The following is a 20,166-nucleotide window of genomic DNA, read 5'->3' as shown; positions in this document are numbered from 1 at the left end:
TGGCCACATCTATTATATATCAAAATAGCTGGTTGAAAAGTGAAGTCATACTTTAGGCACATCAGTTTAGTCAAAACAAAGAGATATAAATACAGGTTACAAAATGTTAATGCAGACTTTGGAAGTGATTCTTTTAGAGCATACACATTTTCACCCAGAGGCAGCACTCAGGTGACTTCTGAGCCCAGAGCTGCAGGCAGGCCTCTGCGGCCACATCTGCAGAAGTCTGGGTTACAAGCATGCGTGATGGACACCCGGCGCCAGCTGTGGGCAAGCTGTCCATCTCTGAGAGGTTGACGGGTACAGTGGAGACAGCATGAGCGTGTGGTCAGACGGGTCAGAGTTGAGGTGAAGGGGTCTTCCCCCGTTTCTAGCTGTGGAAATTGAGGCTAATCTTTAAATTCTCAGAGCCTCACATTTCCATCTCTAAAATGGGAATAATAATACTTCCCTGGCTGGACTGTGATGAGTATTAAAGACAAAAATACTTTAAAAACATATGTAATGCTTATCATGTTCCAAGGTTTGTTCTAAGTCCATCTGTTACAGGTTGAATGGTGCTGTGCTTAGTCACTCACTCATGTCCGACTCTTTGCAACCCTATGGACTGTAGCCAAACAGGCTCCTCTGTTCATGAGGATTCTCCAGGCGAGACTACTGGAGTGGGTTGCCGCGCCCTCCTCAGGTTGAATGGTACCCTCCCCAAAAAAGATATATTGAAGTCCTCAATGCCCAGTACCTCAAAAGGTGACCTTATTTGGAAAGTGGATCTTTACAGAGGAAATCAAGTTCAAGTGAGGTCACAGGGGGCCCCTAATCCCATCAGACTGATGTCCTTATAAAGGGGGGCATTTAGACACTGGGAGCGACACGCACAGAGGAAAGATGCTGTGAAGCCACAGGGAGAAGACAGTCATCGACAAGCCAAGGAACACCAGGGACCCCAGAAGCTGGGGGTGGCGAGGAAGGACCCTCCCCTGGCGCCTTCAGAGGGACCAGGGCCCTGCCAACTCCTTGGTTTCTGGCCTCTGGCCGCCAGAACAGCAAGACAATGCATCTGTGGTGTTCCAAGGCACCCAACTTGTGGTACTTACAGCAGCTTTAGGAAACCAGCAAGTTTAATCTTCACAATCACCCTAATGGGCAAGTACTCATGGTAGGCCCACTTTACAGGTGAAGTAACTGAGGCCCAGAGAGGTAGACTGATTGAATTCTCACACCAGCAGGTGACGTGGAGCCAGGATTCAACCAAGGGAGCCTGGACCCAGAGTCCTCACTCTTGACCACGATGACCCTCTAACACTAGCTCACTGGGGGTCACTAGTTCACCTGGCACTGCGTACCCTCTGCAGCCTTAACACGCCCACAGAGACGGAGCTGCTGCCGCTCCTGGATCAGCTTTCATGCCATCATAGAGCGTCTGTCCTCAAGGACTGGTTGACTTCTGGGGACCCTAAGGGGTCAGGGGTCAGGTTCCAGGAATCAGCCCACTCAGGAAGTACTTTACCTGGGCCGGAGTTAGACTCAGGAGGGGTCATGACCTGAAGGCCAAAGGTCTGAGCCACCTTGACAGGCGTCTGCTGATCAGCTTAGTAACAGGACTAGTTAGTTACCAGTTCTCGGCCACCTCCCCTGTACCTGGAACTAGGTGATTCCATCTCATTTAGTCTTCAACACAACTCTGAGAGGCAGATAATACTGTGCTCGTGTGGCAGGTGGGAGAGTAAGGCTCAGAGTGGCTGAGGGGCAAGGCCAGTGCCAGGCAGCCGGCAGGAGGGCAGAGCCCCAGTTCAAAGCCAGGTCTCCAGGACTCAGTGCCCGCACCCTCTCCAGCAGCCTCTGCCCTCCGGCCACCGGGTGGCTCCCTAGCCCACCAGGGCTTGGTTATTTGGGTAGAAACTGCCCCAGATCCCGGGACTGCCGCTGAGACTCTCCCCAAGGTAATCACAGGGAGGAGCTCGGATCTTCAGAAAAGCCAGACCCGCCTGCCACTGGCAATTGATTGTCATGCACGAGCTGTACCATAAATACCTCTGCAGGAGGGGAGACGGCCAGACAAGGGGTGCTAACAAAGCGGATGGGCCTTTTATGCCCCCTCTCCCTCTGCAAGGCGTCCAGCTGCAGAACGAGAGGCTCCCAAAGGTCTGCAGTGTAGGGGTCTCCAGTTAATGGCTGCATTTTAGAGATTGAACGTATCTACAGACATCACCTCAAATTGACATGATGCCAAGAAGTAACTGCATGCTGGATTCAGAGCCCGGCAGCCTGAGAACATTGTATAAGCCAGACTTTTCCACCACTAGATTCCTCTCTGCGCTTTCCCATTTGGAGGGTCTAAAGATGAGTTGAGACCCTGTTTAGACTAGTGAATGTTCAGGAACATCTCGATACCCAAGAGATATGAAAGAATGAAGAGTGCGCTGCTGGAAGCACTGACTTAACCTACAAACTGTAATTGGCTTTATGGGTCACCTCTGCTAGAAAATACACCTTATTTTCTTAACTTGTTCAAAGACAGAATTTGGTGTGTTAAAGAAGCAGTTTCGAGTGAAATATGCAAGATCAAGTTGAAAGAGAAGTTCACAATTTGCACATCTTTAAATGCAATGACTGATGTATGTGCTAGACACAGTCCTGATTAAGTCTGAGTCACAAATATTGCAAGTCCGAGATAACAGGCTTTGATTATAGTGTGAAGTGTAGGGACTTGCAACAAAAATAACACCAGAATGTTAAGAGGGGAGAGATTTTTCTATTAGAGATATTCATGCTCAGAGTTTTGAGGTCACTGGACTCAAAAGAATGTATTATTTTTCTGGAATATGCTAGCTTGGTGTAATTATTGAGCAGCTAGAAAACAGGTACAGAAACAAAAGTTATTTTCCAGAATAAGGACAAAAATGTAAGCTTGGGACTTTTAAACACCCTTTATTTGGGGAAACCTAATTTTTACCGAAGCTCGAGGATATTTCCAGACAATTTAATCTATCCTCATCTCAGCACAAAGCTGGAAAAGAACTTGAATTGATTACTGCATTTAAGATGGAATCCCTCCTGAAACACACTCCCATTTTATTGAGCATTTCTGTGCTGTGCTGCGCTTAGTGGCTCAGTCATGTCTGACTATTTGCGACCCCATGGACTGTAGCCTGCCAGGCTCCTCTGTCCATGGGGAATCTCCAGGCAAGAATACTGGAGTGGGTTGCCATTTCCTCCTCCAGGGGATCTTCCCGACCCAGGGATCAAACCCAGGTCTCCCGCATGAGCATTTTTAGGGACTTCCAAAGATGGTAGGTATGAGACTTCCCTGACAGTCCAGTGGTTAAGGCTCTGGACACAGGAGTTTTGTGTCTTGCAAGGGGCACAGGTTCAATCCCTGATTGGGGAAATAAGATCCCACAGGCCATGCAGCCAAAAAGTTTAAAAATAAAAATAATAAATAAAACTGAGTCTCAAAAAAAATTTTTATTTTTAAGATGGTAGGTTGTTGGAGGGGAAAAGTCCTTATTCCTTCCTAGCCCTTAGTCTTCCATACACAGGAGTGTGTGTGTTAGTCACTCAGTCATGTCTGATTCTTTGCAAACCCATGGACTGAAGCTCGCCCAGCTCCTCTGTCCATGAAATTCTCTAGGCAACAGTCCTGGAGTGGGTTGTCATTCCCTTCTCCAGGGGATCTTCTCAACCCAGGGATCAAACCCAGGTCTCCTGCACTGCAGGCAGATTCTTTACGGTCTGAGCCACCAGGGAATACATCATACACAAGAGAGAGCCCACCAATACCTCGGTCTAGAAGCTTCTTCTCCCTCTCCCTAGTGATAAAGCATTCAGCTCCTCCCCACTCAGCCACCCTCCCCTCCCACAGTGACGTCAGGTCAGCCATGGTCCTCTTGCTACTGGAGTGGGGTGACTTTGGCATAAAACAGGCTCCCGCCGCCTCCCGTCCTGTCTGCCTGCAGGTGGTGGGCGGCCCCTTCTGTGTTCCCTCCCCATAAATTCACCCAGGACAGGAGTCTTCCTCCCACCAGCACAGAGGGTTACTCTAGTTCTCCAGCTGCCCCGACCTGTGACTGGGGCAGGGCTGGGGGTAAGGAGGGGAGTTCAATTCTGTTTAAAAAGGGAGAGGTCACACTTAGGTCCTGGATCCAAGCCATGTTCGATGATCCATCTTTTCAACTGGTGCACAACCTGGAAGGGCTGATGGGTGATCTCCAACAACAGGTACCAAAAGAGTATTGGATCAACCATTAATGACAACAATTGATAGAGAATGATCAAATTCAGCTATTCAGGCATGTAAGGGAGTCACAATGTTAATGATTTAATCCAGTCCCTGGTGGCTTAGTTGATAAAGACTCATCCTGCAGGGCAGGAGACACAGGCTCCATCCCTGAGTTGGGAAGATACCCTGGAGAAGGAAATGGCAACCTGCTCCAGTATTCTTGCCTGGGAAATCCTATAGACCAGAGGAGTCTGGCGGGGTACCCTCCATGGGGTTGCAAGAGTCAGAACTTAGTGACTAAACTACCAGTGTGTACCCACCAATCTACAATGACCACCAAAACCCCCCATGTGTGAAGTATGATGCTAGCGCATGCAAGTTCAGTGCCTTGGGTCAGGTGTGGCTGTAGTGAGACCAGTATCCCACATCATGGGATTAAAAAATCAGTTTAGGTCATGGCTGTAGCCACAGCTTATGCGCTCAGGTCAATGAGCGAGCCACAGGCAAACTGACAGCATTTGGAGCTGAGGCTGCACCTGGCCTAATGGTCCGTGTACATAATTCTGCTTAGGTGCTCTTAGCATATATAAAATGTGTTGAAAGATAACTTGCCCTGGGGATGAAAGAGTAACTCAAACGAGCAATTCATCACATGGCTAGGTGTGAGAAGTATCTTTCTGATGTACTGAGAGCTTCCCAGTCCAAACTGAAGACGTCATCAGAATAGAGGAGCTTTTTGAGTTAAAAATAAAAGCATCAGGAAGGATGGAAACTGGCAGGAACTAAGGACCAATGAGAAGCACGTGGCCGACCGGAAAGCACTTTGGAGCCCAACAGATCAAAGTCTGCCCCCGCGCTGGGATCTCACACAAGTCATTTAACTGCAGAGAGCCTCAGCTTTCTCCTCTGGAAAACAATCATACCTTTGTGTATGCAGGGTGCTCAGTCGCTCAGTCGCCTCTGATTCTTTGCGAACCCATGGACTGTAGCCCACTCTGCTCCTTTGCACATGGTATTTTCCCAGGCAAGAATACTGGAGTCGGCTGCCATTTCCTACTCCAGGGGATACTGCCAACCCGGGGATCAAACCCTAGTCTCTTGGGTCTCCTGCATTGACAGATTCTTTACCACTAGCACCACCTGGGAAGCCCCATACATTTGTCCAGAGTTAAATAATTTGGGGTAGGCAAAACTTTAGCATGGTGTCTGGCACACAGTAGGCACTGGAGAAATGCAAACCACCACCTAAATCCTCTTTTAAAGGGCAATCCTACTGGGCTTCCCTGGTGGCCCAGAGGTTAAGACTGAGCTTTCAGTGCAGGGGGAGCGGGTTTGATCCTTGTTGGATCCCTCACCGGGAAACTGATATATCACATGCTGTGTGGCCAAAATAATAATAATAAATAAATAAAGGGCAACCTTATCAAACAGCATGCAGTGGTCAATGGCTCCAGGAGGGATAAGGCTGGGTAGCCTATTTATTGTCTCATGGTCACACACAAGCCCGTGAAGTAGACTCTCAAATCCCCTTAAAGCGGGGGAGGGGGAGGAAAAAGGCACTACCGCCCTTTACCATTACTCAAGAAGGTTTGTAACCAGTGGATTCCCAGTTCAGAAACTAACCTCAGGCGTTTATGACAGCTCCCCTGCGCCTGGCCCGACACTGCCCTCTACTGGCCGTCACAATAATCACCGCTCGCAGCCTCACCCAGCATCTCGCTGGGCGCCGCGCACCTTTGCCAGCCTGGTATTTTGTTCTGACATTTTTCATATGTAAAGGCATCCCAGCATCCCCAGAGCTGCTTGTGAAGATACTAACATGCTGAGGATTCAGGCCGAGGCACAGAGAGAGGCCAGCGGGGCCAGGCGGCCACACACCCAGGGCAGCCCCCTTAGTCGCTGCCGCAAACTGTGAACCTGTAGGAGGAGGGATCCCTGGTCCGGACTTGAGTAGTAAACCAGAGTCAGACTAGCGGGACCTAATCAGGAATATGCGATTCTATCAGACAGATATCATATGTAGGAATAAGTGAATAGCTTTTCATTTTAGACTGCCAGCTGTTGCACAGCCAACAAAATAAACTTGAATATTAGGAGCATAGATACTTTCCACCATTGACAGGCAAGCGGGCAACACTAATGTGAACGCTCTGAAAGACTCTCCCTCCTACAATAAGACAACAATATACAATAAAACTAGATCTTGGGTAACACACACACACACATGCACGTGAGTTTAAAATATTGCCAAGCTCACAAGTGGTCCCAGGTCAGTAGTGTCCCTTCCTTCTTAGCAAAGCAGATGAATATCTTCTCTTGAGTAAAGTTCCTATTTAAGCCCTCAGATTTCCCACAGGCTAAGTTCAATCAACTATGAGCTAAAAGAAAGAAAGACCTAAGACACAGAGAAACACATCATATGGCTCAGGCAGGTAGCTCCTAGCCAACGGCCTTTGCCTTCCTTCCATAGTGAATAATCGTTGCAACAGACCAGCCAGCAATTCTAGTTTCCAGCCACCCTCGCATCCAGGTGGAGCCATGACCTGTGGTTTGGACAAAGGAAGGAAGGCAGAAGAGGTAGATGCCGTTTCCAGGCCTGGCCCACAAAGACCATGCTTGGGGTCCTCTAAGGGCCCTCCTGTCCACTAGCAGGATGCTGGCGCTCAGGGTGATCCTGGAGGCCACATGTTGAACACGGCAGAGCCTTCGTCAGTCAGTGTCCTTGAATGACCACACAGGGCATAGCCCCACATCAATCCGTCAACTTGACATGACGGAAGTAACAGAGAAAAGACCCAGAGTGTTAAACCACTGAGATTGTGGAGGTTAAGTGTGCAGCAGTTGATTTTGCCTTAACTAATCAGTCATTGTGAACATCAGCAGAAACAATAAACCACAAATTTAGCACCAAGGGCTTTAGAGTTTTGGGATTATCATATTTAGAATATGAAATAAGCTTTATGACATGTTTAAAGAAATAAAAGAGAATCAACATTATCAAGGAACAAAAGACTATCAAAAATAACCCGGCAGGGTTAAGAAAGAATCAAACAGAACTTTGGACATTAAAAATATAATCATTTAAATTAAAATTTGGTGGCAAGATAAATCACAGAATAAATACAGCTGAAGATAGTGAAACTGAAGATATAATTGAATGACCCAGAGGAAAGAGATTAAAGAGAAAGAGATCAAAATACGAAAGAAAGACTGTGGTGGGCTGAATGGTGGCTCCTTAAAAGGTACATCCCCCCAGAGTTTGTGGATGTGATTGTACTTAGGAAAAGGTTCTCCACAGGTGAAATTAAGGATCTTGAGATGAGACCATCCTAGATTATCCAAGTGTCCTTATAAGAAGAGGACGTACAGTCGCACAAAAGGAGAGGATGATGTGACGATGGAGGCAGAGATCAGAGTGATGACTACAAGCCAAGGACACCAACGAGTTCTGGCAGCGCTGGGAGCTGGGAGAGAGGCACGGAACGTCCTCCCTCTGAGCCTCTAGAAGGAACCAAGCCCGCCAACATCTCAAGCTGAGAGTTTTGGACCCTCGAACTGTGAAAGAAAAAACTTCTGTTGTTTTAGGCTACCTGGTTTGCGGCAATTAGTTACAGCAGCCGTGGGAAACTAAGACAAAGGCAAGAGATGAGGCTAGAGTGGGAAGTTCTGCGTTACATCAGTTAAGAGCTCCAGAAGGAAGAACAGGGGGACGGGAGGAAGGGCAACGTTACAAGGGATAATGGCTGATACTTTCTCAAACTGATGAAATATAGGAATCCTTAGACAAGGGACCCAACATACTAAACAGCAGGTTAAAAGTTTTTAAGACTTATTTTTGATGTGGACCATTTTTAAAGTCGTTATTGAATTTGTTACAATATTATTTCTGTTGTTTTATGTTTTATGGTTTTTTTGGCCTCGAGGCATGTGAGGATCTTAGCTTCCTGACCAGGGATCAGACTCCGACTTCCTGCATTGGAAGGCGAAGTCTTAACCCCTGCATCACCAGGGAAGTCCTAAAGAAGGTTAAATTGTAATACCAAAATTTATACTAAAAAGACCCACAATGAGAATGATGAAAATCCATGTCTTCAGAGTCTATCTGTACCTAGGACCAGCATTTCTGGGTCACGGGCAGCATTTTCCCAGGACAGTTCTGATTCATAGCTGTTGTTTCTGATTCTCAGCAACTTTTTTTCATTTTCAAAAGTATCTTCTTGATTTGCACAGATTTTTGAATGTCACCAAACCCCACCCCCACCCCTGCAAAAGACAAAAATAGCAGTACCAACATCCCATGGACAACAGCTACGACAAAACTCCCTGTGAACCTCAAGGTAAAAAAGCCTGTGAGAACCACCCAACAAGGGCCACAAAGAGCCGTGTCACATCTGTGGGGTGAGCAGAGGGAGAATTGCGTGAACCCTCTTCTAGAAAAGTCCCAACATCTTAGAACTTTGTACACTTATCACGCTGTCCTAACTTGGATGACCCCTTGTCCCAATTTGGATTCTTAAAAATGCAGTATTCTTGCCAAAAAAAAGCTTTTAATGAATCTAACTGTGAAGAAAAGTCAGACCAATCTAAAATACAGCCATGGGCTTCTCAAGAATGTCAACATGGTGGAAGTCCAAAGGAAACAAAAAGGCAGGGATGTCAGCCTTGATGGAGAGCAAAGAAGCATGGCAGCTGAGTGGACTGCTTGAACCATGATTAGATTTTTCATTTCAGAAAAGGTTATAAAGGATTTTTTTTGGGGGGGGGGCAGTGGAGAAAAATCTGAAAATAATTGTGGTCATATGGAATTATATCCTAGACATGCTGCATTATTTGTGGGGGTGGGGTGGCGGCGGCGGGTAAAGTGTCATGATATTAACAACTGATATTCTTTTTTTGGCTGCACCATGTGGCACCTGGGATCTTAGTTCCCCGACCAGGTATCGAACCTATGCCCCCTGCAGGGGAAGCACAGAGTCCTAAACACTGGGCCACTGGGGAAGTCCCAGAAATTGAGTTGCAGCTGATTCAGCAGGCACAGAAGCCAAAATAAAACAGAACCCTGTATTTCCTGTGTGAGCATAAAAGCAAATGTGCCAAATGTTAACAATGAGAGAGGCAGAGCACACAGATACTCATAATACTATTTCAGCATTTCTGTAGCTTTGAGACTTTTTCATTATAGAAACTTGGGGGATAGCCATATGATGGAATATTACTCGGCAATTAAAAGGAACAAACTGTGGACACCTGCCACCTGGTGACTGAACCTCACAAACAGTTCAGTCCAATTCAGTCACTCAGTTGTGTCCGACTCTTTGCGACCCCATGGACTGCAGCACACCAGGCTTCCCTGTCCATCACCAACTCCCGGAGTTTACCCAAACTCACGTCCATTGAGTCGATGATGCCATCCAACTATCTCACCCTCTGTTGTTCCTTTCTCCCGTCTTCAAGAGTCTTTTCCAATGAGTCAACACTTCGCATGAGGTGGTCAAAGTATTGGAGTTTCAGCTTCATCATCAGTCCTTCCAATGAATATACAGGACTGGTTTCCTTTAGGATGGACTGGTTGGATCTCCTGCAGTCCAAAGGACTCTCAAGAGTCTTCTCCAACTCCACAGTTCAAAAGCATCAATTCTTCGTTGCTCAGCTGTCTTTATAGTCCAGCTCTCACATCCATACATGACTACTGGAAAAACCATAGCTTTGACTAGACAGACATTTGTTGGCAAAGTAATCTCTCTGCTTTTTAATATGCTGTCTAGGTTGGTCATAGCTTCTCTTCCAAGGAGTAAGCGTCTTTTAATTTCATGGCTGCAGTCACCATCTGCAGTGATTCTGGAGCCCAAGAAAATAAAGTCTCTCACTGTTTCCATTGTTTCCCCATCTATTTGCCATGAAGTGATGGGATGAGATGTCATGATCTTAGTGTTTTGAATGTTGAGTTTTAAGTCAACTTTTTCACTCTCCTCTTTCACTTTCATCAAGAGACTCTTTAGTTCCTCTTTGCTTTCTGCCATAAGGGTGTCATCTGCATATCTGAAGTTATTGATGTTTCTCCCAGCGATCTTGATTCTAGCTTGTACTTCATCCAGCCTGGCATTTCATATGATGTACACTGCATATAAGTTAAATAAGCAGGGTGACAATGTACAGTCTTGACGTACTCCTTTCCTGATTTGGAACCAGTCTGTCGTTCAAAAATAGTATGCTCAGTAAAAGAAGCAAGGCCCAAGGAACCATGTATTGAAAGACTCCATTTATGAGAAATATCCATAAAAGGCAAAACTAAAAAGACATAAAGTAGATTAGTGGTGATCTGGGGCAGAGGTGGTGACAAATGGGAGTCAACAGTAAATGTGCATGAGGGGTGAGACCTCATGAAGGGTGAGACCACCGAAATGGGGAGAGGGGATAAGCAAAGACCAGAGAACAAGCAAAGACCAGTGAACAAGCCTTCACTGGAGGCTCTGTGTGAAGGGGTTAGCAGAAGAGAAGTCAGTGTAACTTCGTATAAGGGTGGATTGAGAGGAGGGAGGAAACTTAGAATCCAATGAAGCGTCTGTTGAAGGCAGGGATGGTCAAAAGATAAATTCCACAGAGAGAGGCTGAAAGATGGCCCTGAATGTTGCTATTAGAAGGTTTGGCCGTCAGGCTGCTTCAGAGGCTCAGAACCCAGCAGCCCCATGTGCCCGGCCGGCCAGCAGGCCCCGTGCTGGAAGAGTGGGCTGAAGTCGATACATTAATAATAAATAGCTCCTCAAGATTACGCCTCGAATTGCTCCCTGGCTGCCCTTTTTCCTTGCCACGGTTCTATGCAGGGATTTCTCCAGTGAAACACAGGGGCATGGAGTCCATTAGTTTTTTTCCCCAAAGAATTATTAAACTTTGTTCCTCGGGGAAATTGGTAGTGAAGGATGTGATTTTAAGTACAACTTTCTGGCCGAGGTTTCTAACCCCCTCCCCCCGTACTCCGCTCCCTAATCCTACCTTAAACCAGGTGACTTTCCCTCTTTTTAAAATCATACTCTGGGGGCGACCCTGGTGGTGGCTCAGTGGTGAAGAATCCGCCTGCCAATGCAGGAGACTCGGGTTTGATCCCTGACCAGGGTTGATCTCACAAGTCGGAGCAACTAAGCCCATTGGGCCACAACTACTGAACCTGCAGTCTGCAGCCCGGAGCCACCACTCCTGAGCCCACGTGTTGCAACTAGTGAAGTCCGCACACCCTAGAGCCCGAGCTTCACAAGGAAGTCACTGCACTCAGCCTGCGCACCGCATCTAGAGAGTGGCCCCTGCTCACTGCAACTAGAGAAAAGCAACGAAGACCCAACACAGCCAGATATAAATAAATAACATTATTATAAAAAAGAAGATGATACCATTTTTACAGGGTCTCTGGTAGTCCTTAAAAAAAAAATCATAACTATGAATCTTAACAGGGCAAGGCGTAGGGATAAAAACAATATTCATCCTTTGAAAAGTAAGTGTATGGCTGTCTGGCTTCAAATGCCAACCACAGCTGCAGTGCCCTTTGGGTTCAGTAGCGACGGTTGTCCAGAGGGCGCACGGGGCAACACCACTCTCCTCCCTTTGACATGCATCAAGGTCGGAAAGTTCCAGGGGAAACAGACTGGAACTGGTCACAGCAGGGGACGACACTCCTGGCAGTCCAGCAGTTAACTTTCCGCCCTTCCAGTGCAGGGGGCACGGATTTGATCTCTAGTTGGGGAACTGCAATCCCACATGCTCCTCAATGCAATGTTGAGCCAAACAAATAATAAATAAAAATTTTTAAAAGAACTTGCATTTAAAAAAAAGAGAGAAGTGATCACGATGATAGATAAGACAGAGGACCTCGTCACAGCATTTAAACCCACTCCTTGGAGCCCTCAAGCTCAGAGGGGGCTTCCCTATAGCTCAGATGGTAAAGACTCTGCTTGCAATGCAGGAGACCTGGGTTTGATCCCTGGGTCAGAAAGATCCCCTGGAGGAGGGCATGGCAACCCACTCCAGTATTCTGGCCTGGAGAATCCCATGGACAGAGGAGCCTGGCGGGCTACGGTCCATGGGGTCGCAAAGAGTCGGACACAACTGAGCGACTAACACTTGGAGCCCTCAACCCCTGATTTTTTTTTCTTTCAGGAAAGAAACTTGAACCCAGAAAGACTTGGAAGCCACAGGGTTTAGAAGGCACCGTAGCTGGACTAGAACTAATACCTCCTGCTTCTAATCTATCACCCTTCTCACGAAGAAGACACCAAAGACAGAGAGGAAGCGACCGGGCCACACCCAGCGTGACGAGCTGGTCAGCACCAGGGTGGGCGCCCAAATGCAGAGAGGGCGGGGACTCGTGTGATGGGACAGGCGGTTACACATGGCTTTGACCAGAAAGACTAGAAGACATGGCCAAGTCAAACACAAGGTAATCTTGTTTTGGCAGAAGCACTGCCTTTTTATTTCGCATTACTAAGAAATTCGTATTCTGCTGACCATGAAACCACCTGAGGTGGAAGCCGGGTAAAAAGGATACCTTCTACCTCACACCCTTCGCCCGAGGGAGCTGCTATTTCTGAAAACTTTTCCAGACTCCTGGTTATAAATGACTTAAACTCCCAAACCTAAAATCTCTTGGGAAGAAGACAGAAGTTGTTTTAAGCCACCAGAGCGCTGCAGTCCTCCCCGGTTTGGAATTTAGCAGAAAGGTAAACCATAAGGAGTTTCCAATTGGCTGTCTACTCACTTCTTAAAAATATTTGACAGAGTGTGCAAGATACTTAATTATACACACTTCTGCTTTGCATTTCAGAAACCTATCCTCAACTGGTATGGACTGGGGCAGGGGAGAAGGGGGCTGTCGGGCTGAGTTTTAGGCAGTGTTTGCAACGTCCATTTGGATTTTTCATCCACTGTGAAACTACAAAGCTCCCCCGTGGTGGCCTAGCCTCGGGGGCTGCCTTTCTGTAAGAAGAGGGGGTGTGATGGCAAAGAGAATTTAAAAAGAAATGGGGTGAGTATTGAGGATAAAGCAGTTTCCAAGTAACTTTAGTGAAAGTGCTTGTTGCTCAATTGTGTCTGACTCTTTGGGACCCTATGGACTGTAGCCCACCAGGCTCCTCTGTCCATGGGATTCTCCAGGCAAGAATACTGCAGTGGGGTGCCGTTCCCTTCTCCAGGGGATCTTCCTGACCCAGGGATCAAACCCGGGTCTCTTGCATTCCAGGCAGATTCTTTACTATCTGAGCCACCAGGGAAGTGCTGCTGCTGCTGCTGCTGCTGCTGCTGCTGCTGCTGCGTCGCTTCAGTCGTGTCCGAGGGAAGTCCTAAGTAACTCTGAAACAAACACAAAGGGATGCTTACTGGATTCCTACCAAGTGTCAGGGTACTGAGACACTGGAGGGGGCGGGCCCTGCCCTCACTGGGACCACCAGGCCCTCCCAGGCCCCAGAACCAAGTGTACGAACAAACACCTGGTCCGGGGTCACTGCGATGGCCTGGGTCAGTGTCCCAGATGTGGCTTGTCAAAAGAGGCCTGTTTAAACCATGCCGTGCAACTGTTCAGCCGTGGCCGTCTGAGATAAGTAGCTAAGTGTCTGAGGTTGAATCCTCTCTTTTATACTCAACCCCAGAAGCGCTTATTGTTCGCATTGTCCATTGAGACACACAAAGGAGGGTTTAAAAACAGAGTTGTCCCTGAGGTTCTTGGTCTGGAAGAAGCCTGGAAGGGCAGGGACACAGGCACTGTGGAGTGTGTGTGTGCAGGCGTGTGTGGTGTGGTAACGAATGCAGCTACAAGGTCTCTGGCTGAGGGGCAGACACTTGGATGGCCACAGGACAGCGCTGCGCCGAGAGCCACTTCCCTGAAAGCAGGTGGTGCCAACAGGAACACAGGACGCTGTGCTCCCAGGCTCTGCCAGCCTGGGGCCCTGTGAGCATGAATAAGCGCTTTCATATCTCTCAGCCTCAGTTTCCTCAGATAGAAAACCAGGGCAACCGTGCCTGCCTTACAGGGTTTTCTGAGGATGGCCTGAAATTCTATTTGAAAGCACCAAACACTAAGCGCTGTAGACACACAGCTGTAGAAGTCCGGTAGGCGTTTGGGAAATGCACATTCTGTTCCCTCTTGACTGAATCTGGCTGCTTGTTATGAAGGAGGACAACAGTCGTGCTGCAGAGACAGAGGCCTCCATTGTCATCACAGATTCTGACTCCAGCAACCAGAGGCTGCGTGGCGAAGATGCCGAGGGACGCATGGGGGTGCAGAGGTCCTCTGTGCTGGTCCTGATTTACCCATTTCCTGGCTAGATAACCTCGCACTAGCTGTTTACCCTCCCCAGACTTGAGTTCTCTTATCTGTGAATTTGCCCTTACATAGCTTCCAAGGTGATTATAAAGATCATTTGAAGATATCAAGATTAGAAAGTAACTGTTTTTATTTGCAGGAAATAGGATCTTGTGGATCCTTGCGGTGCGGAAAATCCTGAGGAATCCACAAAATTCAATTAGAGCTAATAAACAAATTCAGCAAGGTAGCGAGATGCAAGACCAACGCCCAGAAATCCGCCGTTTTCATACACTGCAAAAGTGAAATTAAGAAAATAATTCCACTCATAATAAAATAAAAAATAAAATTCCTATAAATTATTTAAAAAGAAGAGCGAGACTTGGGCACTGAAAATTATAAAGTGTTGTGTGAAGACTTTGGAACCTGAATGGATGTCCCATGTTTGCGGATCAAAAAATTTAATACTGTTATGTTGGTAATATGCCCTAAATTGTTGTATAGATTCAACACAACACCTAACAAAATCCTAGCTAGAGTTTTTTTTTTTCCCCCAGCAATTGAAAAGCTCATACTAAAACTCATCTGGAAATACAAGTGACTCAAGATAGCCAAAACAATCTTCAAGAAGAAGAAGTACGAAGTGGAAAAACATACACACCCCAATTTCACAACTTACTACAAAGCTACAGCGATCATGACAGTGTGGTCCTAGTGTTAGGGCGAACGTAGGGAGTTAAACTGAGAGCCCAGAAATAAACTCTAACATTCACGGTCAGTTGATTTTCTACAAAAAAATGTCAAGAAAATTCAGCAGGAAAGAAATTAGTATTTCAACAAATGATGCCAGAACAGTTATCTCACACCACACACAAAAATTAGCTCCACATGTATCGTGAACCTAGATGTAAGAACTGAAAATACAAAACTCGCAGAAGACTAATGATCAGGGCTGAAGTCCGAATGCCTTAGGACTGGGTATGTGGTCCAGGACCTTTGCAAAATCATCGAGGAGGAAAAGAGGTCACATCACCGCCCACCCAGTAGGGACTGAAACTGAATCTCCACTGAGCCCAGTGGGATGGAGGTCAGAGTCAGATTGAGATTTATTTATTTTTTATTGCAATAAAATATACATAATATAAAACTTGCCACTTGAACCACTTTTAAGTGTGCAGTTCAGTTTTACGAAGAACATTCACTCTGAGTGTGTAGCCGTCAGCACCACCCATATCCAGAACTTTTTATTATCCCAGACTGAAACTCCGCCTCATTCAGCATTAACTCCTTATTCCCCAGCCCCTGATAACCACCTTCTACCCACTATCTCTGTGAATCTGCCGATTCTGGGTACTGCAGGAAAGTGGAATCAAACACTACATCTCTTTTTTGTCTATGGCTTATTTGACTTAGAATGTTTTCAGGTTTACCCAGAGATTTAGATTATTTTTTGTTTAAAGAAAATCAAGAAATGCACAATTTCTAATACACTCAGTGGACATGAGTTTGAGTAAACTCCAGGAGTTGGTGATGGACGGCGAGGCCTGGCGTGCTGCAGTCCGTGGAGTCGCTAAGAGTCGAATACAGCTAAGTGACTGAAGTGACTGAACCAATGCACTCAAGTTTGTGAACTTGGATCCACTTTACACACAGATGGGCTCATTCATCTTCCCCTAATTCTGGTCCAATTCTTATCTGATCCTGAAATTGTTTTTCTCTCTGATCCTCCACATTCAGTCTTGCCAGTTCCCCATCAGACCCCTGACCCCAGGTCCACTCCAGAGACTTGACTCCCAGGGTCCTTAACTCTCCCCTTGGTCTTGGACAGCCTTGTCCAAACCCACACAGCTCAGAAATATCAGAGAAATTGTCTCAAAGCCTAGCTCTGCTCTCCAAATGCTCCATCATTCCCGCCTCTGCCCCTTGGCTTGAATGATGCCAGTCACCCCCCACCAAGCCTTTTCTCCAGGTTTCAACTCCTCCCTCAGATCCTGGTGGCTCAGGTGATAGAGTCTGCCTACAACGTGGGAGACCTGGGTTTGATCCCTGGGTTGGGAAGATCCCTTGGAGAAGAAAATGGCAACCCACTCCAGTATTCTTGCCTGTAAAATCCCATGGACAGAGGAGCCTGGTGGGCTACACTCCATGGGGTTGCAAAGAGTCAGACACAACTGAGCGACTAACACTTTCACTTTCCCACATCCTTCAGGCTTTACTCAAATACCATCACCTCAGCAAACCTCCTCAGAAGTGGTCCCCGCACATCCTGTGCCTATTCTGTCCTGGCCTGTGACTCCACACACACTGAGCTGTTCAGCTTCATTACAAGTTCATCCAAGACAGAGGACACATCCCTTCGGAAGAGCAGTTTCACCTAGAAAACGTTCGCATAGCCCTGCCTAAGGAGTGATCAAACACGAACGTACATTATGAATTTATGTCAAAGTTACATGTTGCTGTAATAATTACCAGATTCAGTGGTTCAGACAGTAAGTGGTCCAGGAGTCAGCCAATGAATGAAAATGGGCTCTCTGAAATATGACCATCTGTGGGTCAAGGCGGTATGGGGGGTGGAGGCATCTTACTTTGGCCTGAAAGAAAAAGATGGGTTGGAGGGCAGCTGCAGCCAGGCTGGGGTTGAGGCCAGGGAGTTGCAGGGAGGGCGGGAGTAGAGCTCTCCCAGAAATAAGAAGCGGTATCAGCCAAGGCAAGGACAGGACGTTCTGGGAGAGGCCTCCCACCAAAACGGGGAAGTAAAGAGGTCACTCTCCAGAGTTCCATCCCCACAAGGCTTTCACGACTGGCTGACCAAACCCCAGTGATCCCTGCATTTGAAGGGTAGGAACCAGTCTGTGTCCACTGACAGAATCTCCCAAGGCGTGATTCACCACACAGCTGGCTGGTGGGTTCAAAAGTCCAACAGGTGGTTGAGAGTCAGATAAATAAAAAAGGCATTTTTGTTTTCATTGGATTATTTTAGCTTTCAGCAGCTGTTGACACAGTCTGAGAATGAACTCTCTGGAACATGATTTTCCTTCTTATCTGTTCCATCAGAACTCGGGGAGGCTATTTGAGGCTCGTGAAGAAGAGCAGCCATCCTCCGAGGACCATCCAGACCCAGGGAAGTGGGGAGAATGGCTGAGCTGAGCCCCAAACACCCCCATCTCCACCCCCACCACACACAACCTTCTAGAGGCTTCTGCCTCCCCCTTGACCAGATCTTGATGAAGTCTACACAGAAGGCTTCTTCGGATCCCATCTCTACTTCAACTTACACATCTCGGCAGATGTTCTAGAGGCTGAGGGAAGAAGCAAAAGCTGTCCAGCAGGGAAGCCCCACCAAGACAGAGTGGAGTGCTGAAGGGCGCCTGCCAAGTGGCAAGCATGGATGAAGAGGCAGGAAGGACCGGAAATGATGGCTCAGCTTCCAGCCCCCTGCATCTGAGGGAGGCCGTCCTTTGGGCTGGGACGCTCTGCTCTAGGTCCCACTTGTCCTGGCACTGCAGGAGCGCCCACTCTTATAGGCAGGCGCCCAGGGGGAGTCACTTCCTCAGGGCGGGAAGAATGGGCAGGGCCCCTCACACAAGCCTGTCTGCGATTTCGGCCTGGGCAGCCCTCATCCAGGTGCTTGTACCCTGCATGACTCCGTGACCAGCTCTCAAGCCCCTTCTCCTCGTAGGGAAAGGGCCGAAGACAGGAGGAGGTCACGATCAAGCACCAGATCCAACATGGGACCCAGAGGAGCCCAACCTGCCCTGGGGTCCCCGCCTGGGCGACCGTGGACACAATGGCCTTATTCAGGGATGGGGACTCTGAAATCCGAGTAGGTGTTGCCGAAAGTGTCTCTAAAATAAACATTGACCTGCTGACTCAGGCTCCCTCTGAATCCATTTGAAGTACTCTTTAACCCGTCTGTGGCAAAGCAGCAGCCTGCGGTCCCATCGGTCAGCAGCAGGGAGAGGGGGGTGAGACGGGAGACCCACCTGGGGAGGAGACCGCCTGGCTCTGTGAGGGGAACCTCCTGAAGGAGGGTTTGCTGAGCTCAGAATCAAAGGCTTTCAACATGTCTTCAAGCTCTGCCGCCACCCTCGCCAGCCCCTCCTGCCAGGAATGTGTTTCTTGAAGCCAGACGAACCCCTGTAACAAGAATGCCCTGGCCTCACTGTGGACGCCAAGAGAAACAGGCTTTTCGAAAAGTGGCACTTCAGTGTAGACAGCTCTGGTGGTGGGAGCTGAAATAATGACGCGCCAAGAGAGATTACCTTTGTAAATTCTGGGAATGTGCTTTTTTTCTCCAGGCTTGAGCCTCTGAGTGCTCCTAACCGATTTGGCCACCCGGACACCTCACACACCCACTCCTCAGCATCCACCACACACACTGTAGTTTTAAGTGGAAACGTGAAAAGATGCATTAGGTGTCCCCGGGAAGTAAGTGACAAAATTCAGAGAAAAGTTCATGCAGTTGAGAAGACAGATTTAACTGTGTGTCTGTGAGAAATATCCTCTACCAGCTGTGGGGCAAGTAGAAAGACAAGTCCATGTACGGGGGTCCACTGGGACCCACAGGAGCAATTTCTCTCTTGGACTCCCATCATTTTTCTACACATTTCTGGAACTCTCCTTCACTCTACTATCTTTGATCCCCTCAAGGGCCAAGTCCAGGTGAATATCCTAATCCAACCTGAAGTCTAGTCTGATGAAAATTGACTTCATCAAATAAACAGCTATCCAAGCTTTGCCATCTCTGCTCACAGGAGTCCCAGACTTCTGAATTTCTTGTAGCCTTGGAATTGACTCAGGTTCCCTTCCTCTTAGCTCTTCCATATTCACTCATACTCATTCAGCAAGTTCTGCCCCAAGGGCATGCCTCAAATTCAACTTTTCACTTACAGCCCATCATAAAGAATAGATGCTCAAAGTACATCACTGCAGTACTAGTTACCATTGTAACTAGTGTTGTAACCAGGACATAAAAGTATCAACATCCATCAATAGAAGAATGGATAAAGAAATTGTAGCACATATATACAATGCAATATTATTCAGCCACAAAAATGAACGAGACTGTAGTGATGTGAATGGACCTAGAGTCTGTCACACAAAGTGAAGTCAGAAAGAGAAAATCAAATACCCTGTACTAACACACACGAATATATATGGAAGCCAGAAAAATGGTACAGATTTACTTACTTGCAGGGAAGGAATAGAAGCACAGATTCAGAGAAGGGGACACAGAGGGGGAGGAAGCATTGACATATACACAATCGCATGCATGCTCAGTCGTGTCCAACTCCTTGTGACCCCACAGACTGTAGCCCACCAGGCTCCTCTGTCCATGGGATTCTCCAGGCAAGAATACTGGAGGGGGTTGCCATTTCCTTCTCCAGGGGCTCTTCTCAACACAGAGATTGAATGTGCATCTCCGGCGTCTCCTGCATTGGCAGGCAGATTGTTTACCAATGTGCCTCCTGGAAAGCCCTATATATACACTTGTCTGTTGCTTGCTTGCTAAGTCACTTCAGTCATGTCCAACTCTGTGCAACCCCACAGACGGCAGCCTACCAGGCTCCCCCATCCCTGGGATTCTCCAGGCAAGAATACTGGAGTGGGGTGCCATTTCCTTCTCCAGAGGGTCTTCCCAACACAGAGATTGAGTGTGCATCTC

At 47.5% G+C, this 20,166-nt stretch overlaps 1 protein-coding gene across 4 annotated transcripts in view; it reads right to left on the bottom strand.

Moving 5' to 3' along the window:
* ENPP6 (ectonucleotide pyrophosphatase/phosphodiesterase 6) overlaps positions 1-20,166 on the bottom strand; it is a 79,005-nt gene that overhangs the window by 54,760 nt on the left and 4,079 nt on the right. The window lies entirely within an intron of this gene.

This window comes from Capricornis sumatraensis, chromosome 4, assembly GCF_032405125.1.
Source record: "Capricornis sumatraensis isolate serow.1 chromosome 4, serow.2, whole genome shotgun sequence".
Taxonomy (NCBI): domain Eukaryota; kingdom Metazoa; phylum Chordata; class Mammalia; order Artiodactyla; family Bovidae; genus Capricornis; species Capricornis sumatraensis.
This window is presented reverse-complemented; position numbering and strand designations above follow the sequence as displayed.